The sequence below is a fragment of the Octodon degus genome, unplaced genomic scaffold (assembly GCF_000260255.1).
Source record: "Octodon degus isolate 3935 unplaced genomic scaffold, OctDeg1.0 scaffold00224, whole genome shotgun sequence".
NCBI lineage: Eukaryota > Metazoa > Chordata > Mammalia > Rodentia > Octodontidae > Octodon > Octodon degus.
The window spans coordinates 1,661,093-1,670,307 of NW_004524800.1; positions in this window are offsets into that span (position 1 = coordinate 1,661,093).

The following is a 9,215-nucleotide window of genomic DNA, read 5'->3' on the forward strand; positions in this document are numbered from 1 at the left end:
AGGCATGTAGAGAGGCAGTTTTTCCAGCACCATTTGTTAAAGAGTCTATCTTTCTTCCAGTGAGTATGTTTGGCCCCTTTTTAAAATATAAGGTGGCTGAGTGTGTTTGTAGGAGCATCAGCATCTTCTATTCTATTCCATTTGTCCTCAGGTCTATTTCATTGCCAGTACCATGCTGATTTTTTCACAGGAGCATTGTAGTATAATTTCAAGTCAGGAATTGTAACGTCTCTTGCCTTGTGTTTATTGCTCAGGATTGCCTTTGCTATTCTAGGTCTTCTCTGGTTCCAAACAAACTCAGGAATTATTTCTCTAGCTCGCTGAGGTATGTTGTTGGTAGTTTGATAGGGATTGCATTAAATCTGCACATCAATTTTGGGAGTATGGCCAAATTCACAATGCTGATTCTTCCTATCCAGGAGCATGGAATATCTTTCCATTTTCTGAAATCCTGTACTATCCCTTTTTTCAGAGTACTGTAATTTTCCTTGAAAAGATCTTTGACTTCTTTAGTTAGATGAATTCCAAGGTATTTCATTTTCCTCAGTGCTATTGTAAAAGGTATTATTTCTATAATTTCCCTCTAAGTGAGTTTGTTGTCTGTGTAGAGGAATGCTATTGACTTTTGGGCATTGACTTTATAACCTGCTATTCTACTGAATTTCTGTATTAATTCTAGTAGCTTCTTGGTGGAGTTTTTTGGGTCTTCCAAGTAAAATATCATGTCACCTGCAAATAAAGATAACTAAAATTCTTCTTTACCTATTATTATTTTTATTTCTTTCTCTTGTCTAATGGTTCTAACTAATGATTCCAGATCTATATTGAATAGGAGTGATGATAGTGGGCATCGTTGTATTATACCAGATCTAAGAGTAAAAGATTTCAATTTTTCACTATTTGGGTTTTCCTAAATGGCTTTTACCAGATTGAAGTAGAGGCCATCTATTCCAATTTTCTGTAGAACTTTGAGCATGAATGTGTGTTCGACTTTGTCAAAAGTCGATTCTTCCTCAATGGAGAGGATCAAGTGGTTTTTCTTTTTCATTCTATTGATATAGTGTATTACATTTATAGATTTTTGAATAGTGTACCATCCTTGCATCCCTGGGATGAATCCTACCTGGTCATGGTGTATGATCTTGATGATTTACTGTATTCTTTTTGGTAGGATATTATTGCCGATATTTGCATCTGTGTTTGAGAAAGAGATTTGCCTGTAGTTCTCTTTGTTAGTTGTGTTTTTCCCTGGTTTGGTATCAGTATAATACTTTCCTCCAGGAATGATTTTGGGATAATTGCCTTCTTTTCAAATTCATTGAAGAGTTTGAGGAGTATAGGCACTACATCTCCTGTAAATTTCTTGTAGAATTCAGTTGTGAAACTATCTGGACCTGGACTTTTCTTTGTCAATAGGTCTTTTTATTACATCTCATATTTCATTGGCTGTTATTGAGTTATTGAGAGTGGTTATATTTTGTCTATTTGGTTGTGGTAATTTGTTCCTTTCTAGGAATCTATCCATTTTGTCTGTGTCTTCTATTCTATGAAAGTGAAGATACTTGAAGTAGCTATTGATAATCTTCAGAATTTCCACTGAGTATGTGGTAACTACACCCTTTTCTTTCCTTATTGCTTCTATTTGAATTTTTTCCATCCTCTTTTTGATGAGGTTAGCTAGGGGCTTATCGACTTTAATCTTTCAAAGAACCAGTTTTCAACTTTGTTAATTCTTTGAATTGTTTTCTTCATCTCAATTGAATTAATTTCTGCTGTAATCTTTATGATTTCTCCCCGACTTTGGGCTCTGGGTTTGATTTTCTCTTCCTTTACTAGTTGTTGGCTGTGCAGCATTCGGGTGTTTATTTATTCCCATTCTGTTTTCCTAATGTGTGAGTTCACAGCAATGAATATCCCTCTAAGAACTGCATTAATCGTATCCCATAAATTAAGATAAGTTGTGCTTGAATTTTCATTGAAATGTAGATATTGTTGAATTTCTTCTTTACTTTCATCTGTGACTCATTGGTTGCTAAGTAGGGTGTCATTTAATTTCCATGTATCCAGGGATTTTTTCTGGTTGTTTTTGTCATTTACTTCCAGGTTTATTGCACTGTGGGCAGATAATATGCATGGGATAATTTCTGATTTCATGCATACACTTAAGCATGACCTATGGACCAGTATGTGGTCTATTTTAGAAAATGACCCATGTGCAGCTGAGAAAAATGTGTATGCATCTGTGTTTGGGTGGAACACTCTGTATATGTCCACCAAGTTCATTTGTTTCAAGCTCTGATTCAAGTTTGTTATTTCTTTGTGAAGTTTTAGTCTGGTGACCTATCTTTTTGCGATAAGAGGGTGTTAAGTTCTCCTATTAAGATTGTGGTATTAGATATTACATTTGTCATATCCATTAAGATTTGCTTTATATAGTTGGGTTCTCACGTGTTTGGTGCATAAATATTTATGAGTGTTAACTCTACCTCTTGAATTTTTCCCTTAACCAGTATATAGTGGCCTTCTTTATTTCCCTTTATCATTTTTGGTTTGAAGTTGAGACTGTCTGAGAATAGGATTGCTGCCCTGCTTTTTTCTGAGGTCCTGGGGCATGTAATATTGTTTTCCATCCTTTCACTTTCAGCCTATGAATGTCTTTATGAGTTAAATGCATTTCTTGAATACAGTGTATTGTTGGATTTTGTTTCCTAATCCACTGTGCCAGTCTACTTCTCTTAATTGAAGAATTGAGTCCATTTACATTGATGGATATAATTGTGATGTATTGTCTTACGATTTACGTGTTATTTACCTGTTGTCATTTGCTCATTTTTCTCCTGTGTATAATTGCTTGCTCTATTTAGTTGGTTGCTTCTGATCTCATCTGTGGGTTTTGTTCATTTTGATGCCTCTCTAGGACATCTTTCAGTAGCCTGTGTTAGGTTGGCTTTGTCTTCATGAAATTCTTTAGTTGCTCTTTGTCATGAAAGTATTTCACTTCTCAATCAAACTTGAAAGAGAGTTTTGCAGGGTATAGTAGCCTGGGCTTTAATTTGTTTTCATAGAGGACTTGAAGTACTCTGCTCCATGCACTTCTTACCTTCATGGTTTTTGAAGGGATGTCAGCCATAAATCTGAAGGGCTTTCCTTTGAATATGGTCTGATTCCTTTCTGTAGCGGTTTTCAGTATATTATTCGTGTGCTTAATTTCTGGGATCTTGACTATTATATGTCTCAGTGTGTTTTTAATGTGGGTTGAGGTTACTTGGCGTTCTGCATGCTTTGGTTACCTGAATGTGAGATTGTTTCCTTATATTTGTGAAGTTTTCTGCGATTACTTCTGCCCATATTTTTTTAATGTCATTTGTTTTGACTCCTTCTTTCCTTTGATGCCTATTATTCTCACATTGTTCATCTTTGCATCGTCTTTCAGGTGATGGATTATTCTTTCCTTCTTCCTCCTTGTTTTTAAGAGATCCTTTCTTACCTTTTCACTAGCTACACCAGCATCTTCAAGATCTGAAACTCTGTCTTCATTTTCATTTAAACAGTTTTTCAAGCTTGTGATTGAGATTTTAAATTCCTCTATATCTCTTTAATTCTGCTTCATGCAATCTAATTCTTTCTTGTATTGCTCATTTAAGGAATCCATCATTTTTCTAATTTCATCTATTTTTTAATGAATGTCTTCTTTAGAAGCAGTTATTAATTCTTTTACTGCAGTGTTTTTTTTTTTTCCAGATTCGGTTTCCTCTCTAAGTTTCTGTAGTTGATTCTTTACTTCAGATGCTATGAGTTCCGAGAATTCTTTTCTTATTTCTGAAAATTCCTCCCTGAGTTCCTCTATAACTTTCTGCTGTTGGTTATTTACTATCGACCTTATTAATTCGTGCATTTGACCTGAGATAGTAGAAAAGGATTCCTTTCTGAGTTTTTGTATGACTTTCTGCTGTTGCTTATTTACAATTGACGCTATTAATTCATACATTTGAACGGAGCTAGAATCCTCTGCACTCGTTCTGGGTGGGCATTGCGTTTCTTCCATATGTTTCTGCATTTGATTCTTTACTGCAAATGTTATTAATTCTGGTATTTCTTTTTTCATTTTCAATCTGAGTTCCTCTAGACCTTTCTGAAGTTGTTTCATTATTTCAGATGCCATTAATTCATTGATTTCATCTGTGTGATTCTCAATTTCTTCTGTGTTAGTGTCCTCTACACTTGTTATGGCTGGGCTTGGGTTTAGAGATTACATTTTGTTCCTTCTTTTTGGCATTTTGTGTAGCACTGTCTTCTGACCTCTGACCTTTGTTGTAGTGCTTTGGTGCAGTTATAACCTTAGCACCTACTGAAGTTAAGGTGCAGATATACAAAGTTTGGATCTATCCAACTGTTCCTCATTTGTGTCTGGCTGCTGTGCTCAGCTCCTTCCTGCTGTTGCCCTTGGGAGTGAACCTGTTGTTCCCCTCTGGTAAGATGTTCTCCTCCTGGACTAGCTGCATGGCTCTGTCCCCTACTCTCTCTGCAAGGATTGCAGCTGCAGGGTTTCATCTCAGTCCTGTATGCCAGGCCTGAGCTGAGTCTAGATGGGACAATGTGGAGTAGGGTGGAGAGGCAGCTCTCCCACACACTCCCTGGGCCTGGGCTTGGATGGATGTTTGCATCTCCAGAACATGGGAGAAATTCTCACTGGGCAGGCAGGATTTTGGGGGGTGCTGCGGAGTGGTGGATTCGTCCTAAGGCTGTGGAATAGGGTCTCACCCATGTTGCGTCTGACCTGGCAGGTCCTGCTGGCACATGGTAGCCAGAAGCTCTTCCACACACTCACCGAACCTGGGCTAGGACTGGATTTGGTGTTCCCTAGAATGGAGCAGAAATTCTCACATGGCAGGCTGGGACGAGGGGTGCTGCTGAATGTTGGGGGGCCCAAGGGGGAAGAAGATGTTCTCACCCATGCTGTGCCTAGGCTAGGACCAGCAGGTTCCACTGGCACAGGGTAGCTGGAAGCTCTCCCACACACTCACTGGGCCTAGACTAAGACTGGGTCTGGTAGTTCTCTAGAATGCGGCAGAAATTCTCTTGCAGAGGGCAGGTGGGTGGGGTGCTGTGGAGTGTTGGGGGGCCCCAAGGGGTTGGAAGAGGGTCTCACCCACGCTGCACCTGGGCTGGGACCAGCAATTCCTGCCTGTGCAGGGTAGCCGGAAGCTTTCCCACACACTCCTGGGCCTGGGCTAGGACTGGGTCTCGACCTTCAAAATTTTTTCTAACATGAAGTACAATTGTTCATATAAGTCAGTGAGGACTTAGTACTTCTAACAGAAGCAACTCAGTGAGGTCTTCTTAATGCACATTCCTTCATAATAAGATTTGCTACATCATCCAGTCATTTTATATAGTGTCTTTCAAAGAAATTTAGTAAAATCCTCTAAAAGCAAGCTTTGCAATCATTACTTTGTACATTTTGTAAATGAATTATTCAGAACTAAGCATTTCAGACTATCTTTTATTTCAAACTGAACAGAAGTGCTGTGTCTAGGATATACACTTCTTCCGTTGGAATGCAATAATAGTATGGAAAGGATGTTCAATATTAACATTTAGATAGGTATCATTGGAAATGCAAAGTTTAAAAATTACCTAGTGTAGAGAAAAGAGAGGAAAGGTTTTACTTAAATCTTATCAGACTCACCATGAGTCCATCAATTCAAAGTCAGTTTGGGGAGTGATGTTGCTTTTAAAGCCCTCATGAAAAGACTTCCTGATTTGTAATGGGGAAATTTTATTTATGTAAATTGACTATTTGGCAGTACTTCTGCTTCTTTTAGTGTTGACTAGTCTCACCTCTGATAAGACAGATCTAATTTCATTTCCATTAAAATGCAATGAAAGCACATTTATGAATTTAATAACTTTTGTCAAAGTTTGATAGGAGAATTATAGTTGTTAGGTATAGAGTGTCATTAATAAATACTGCTTTTGTTTTAATTAAAATAGTCTCAGAAGCAACTAGATGGCCAAACACTTTTTTCTATAGATTATAAAAAAATATTAATTGGTAAAAAGAATAGCAATTTGCCCAAGGGTTTGTTTAATTGGGTCTTCTTACTTATCTCATTGTTAAATTATTCTCAACTCTGAGCTTTTCTATATAATTTAAATGTTACTGTGCTTTGTTTTGCATAACTTATTCATCTTTCTGAAAAGAACATGAAGTGAATATGAATTTAGGCCTTATAACAAAGAATAGAGAGAAAAACTGACATCGTGGCTTTTTCTTCTAACTTTCCTTTCAAAAACTCTCAAAGTTCATTATATTTTGTTCATACTTTTTAAACTTTTCCATGAATTGCCTATAAAAACACTGTTTTGATAAATTATTTTGTTCTCAATCTGTTGCTTTTGATGAAATAATATTTATTGAAGCTCTTTTGTACAATCTGCATAGTAAATAACCATTTGCACTTTAACAAAAATGGTGGAAAATCAGAGATGGGTATTTCATTGTCATTTAAATATTGGAAGTGCTTGAATTCATCAAAATATTCCAATCGTACATAGTATCCCCTAAGAGCAGTGGGTTATCCATAGGACTGACAATGTCAGAAGTTGTTGACTTGAACCTCTTCCAGCTCAGCATATTAATATGGCTTTAATTTTTATACTTCATTTTTATACTTTTCTGCCGGATAGTTAAGACCAACATAAAGCAAGATCTATATAACAAGAAATGTAACTTGTGTATCTGATAAGGTCAGTCAAATCCTCCCACGGTTTATCCTGAAGCCCTTTACTGCAGTTTGTAGATCCTTTTTCAGTGTCAGCCATGTGGATGAGTAATGGCCATTGCTTGACCAACTTGCTCTCTCTGAAAAAACTAAAAAAAAGAGGGAATACAAAGGAAGAAACATTTTACATCTGTATATTCAAAATAGGTTAGATATACAGCTACTTTCTCTTAATTCAATGAATAGAAAAATTTGTACTAATAGTGTTTGTGGACAGCCTATCATGTCTGCATCTTGTACTATGAATAACCACTAACAAGACAACAATATGCAGTGTATTAATTATTGAAACTGTCCTACTTATCAGTTTTGAAACTGTCTCATTGCAATTGTTTCTCAATAAAATTATTTTCAAAATGGTGGAAAATCTATGTGAGAATTTTTCAAATTTACAAAATCTTTCATAAATGTAAGAATCTCTAGTAATAGTATTGATTCTCATCTAAGAATTTAAATTGGGGCTCCTTTCCCTACAAAATAGAAGCTTACTTTGATCACTTAAATTTTTAAAAATTTTTCTTTATATTTAAGAGTGAAAAAAAGAACAAGAAAATCAAAAATAAGAAACAGGGTAACATATATCCATACATTACAGATTTTCAAAACAAAAAGAGTTAATTAACAATGATTGGTATAGTATCTATTTTTATCATCAAATCTGTTGCTCAGATTAACAGATATGATTATGCAAGATGGAACATATGATTTAATATTACCACATGCTTTCAAGAAAACTTAAATTTTTTCTTGTCTCTCATTTTCTTTTATTACCTTTAAAAAGTTTACTTTAAAGTGAGTATAGTAATAATTAATATGACATTAGAAATGGTACATTTAGAAGATCAAGTTGACAGAAATTTCTTAATTATATTGATAGGTCAGAGAAAAACAAAAACTTCATTGATATCAAGAGATAAGTATAGTGAGTAACAATACCGAAAAAATCTGTACAAAGCAGAAACTTGGTTTCCTATGTTCAGTTTTATAACAATCCAGATACAATTTAAATTCCTGAAATACAATTACATGACATAACCCAATAGCCATCACCCAAAGCAGTTAATAAAAATATTGCTACAGTTAATAATTCAAATACCTTCTAGATGTGCATGTATTTGGGTCAAGATATACCGTGCATCAAGTGTAATATTTGTTCTTAATGTTACCAAAAGAATACATACTAACAGGTAAATTAAAGACAGTTTTAAAAAGCTCATAAAATTAAATTTTGTCTTAACTGCCACCTAAATGTTACATTTTGCTTTAATATTGAATTAAGAATTTTAGTATACACAAATTTAAACTTACTTTTCACCTTCAATTTAACTGTTTTGAGTATTATAATAAATAATTTCTTTCTTTCTTTCTTTCTTTCTTTCTTTCTTTCTTTCTTTCTTTCTTTCTTCTTCTTCTTCTTTTTTGGCAGAACCAGGGATTGAACTCAGGCCCTTGCTCTTACCAGGGACGTGCTTATTCTACTGAGCCATCTCCCCGGCCCAATTATAAATAATTTCTGGATGTTCATGCTTTTCGACAATTTTCTTTTTAAATCCAATGGATATTTTCTTCAAAATCTTCCTAACATTTTGCTTTTCACTTTCTCATTTCCTTCACTGTTATTCTGTGAATGACTGTCACTTTCATTACTGCTCTGCATATTCTAGTTATCTTTATTATTACTGTGTATGTTCTTGTCAACTTCATTACTGCTCTGCATGCACTTTATACCACTGCATTTGCTTTGCATTTTCTTTGGAGCTAAACTAGATCAAATAATACTGTACAATCATGTATATGCCGAAAACAAAGTAATAACCTTTAGAAAAAGTGTGTACAGGCCTGTATGTTGTGGCAATCTCAGTGAGAGGAAGCCATGACCACGTGGCACAGTGGAGAAGATGGCCATGCACATATTAGTGTCAGAAAGATAACCATGGACCTGTTCCTCAACCAATGATGAGTTTGAAGATTGCTGAATGCTTCAGTTTGAAAACTGATATTTTTTAAGTTTAAGTATTATTTTCTTACAAAGGTTTCCAAAGTTGAGTGGAACTTACAATTCGTATGTTTTGTTAATTTCATTGTTGTTGTCCTTGGACCTTAACCATAAACCTAAGATGAGTGAAGGAAAGTTATTTTCCTCCCCCACATGACCATTTCCAGGTTTTTTTTGGTAAGACAGTTTCAATAATTAACACATTGCAAACATTCCTCCTAGGGGTTAATTGTACAAAATTCAGACATGATATCCTATTTACAAACACTATTAGAACAAATCCCTTTATTCATTAAGAGAATATAACTATATATCTATCCTAACCATTTTGAATACAGATACAAAATGGACATTCATCTGTATCTCCTTTTTTGTTTAGTTCGATTATTTCAATATTATAGTTGTGTAAACTCAGCAAAATATTCTAAAAGAGT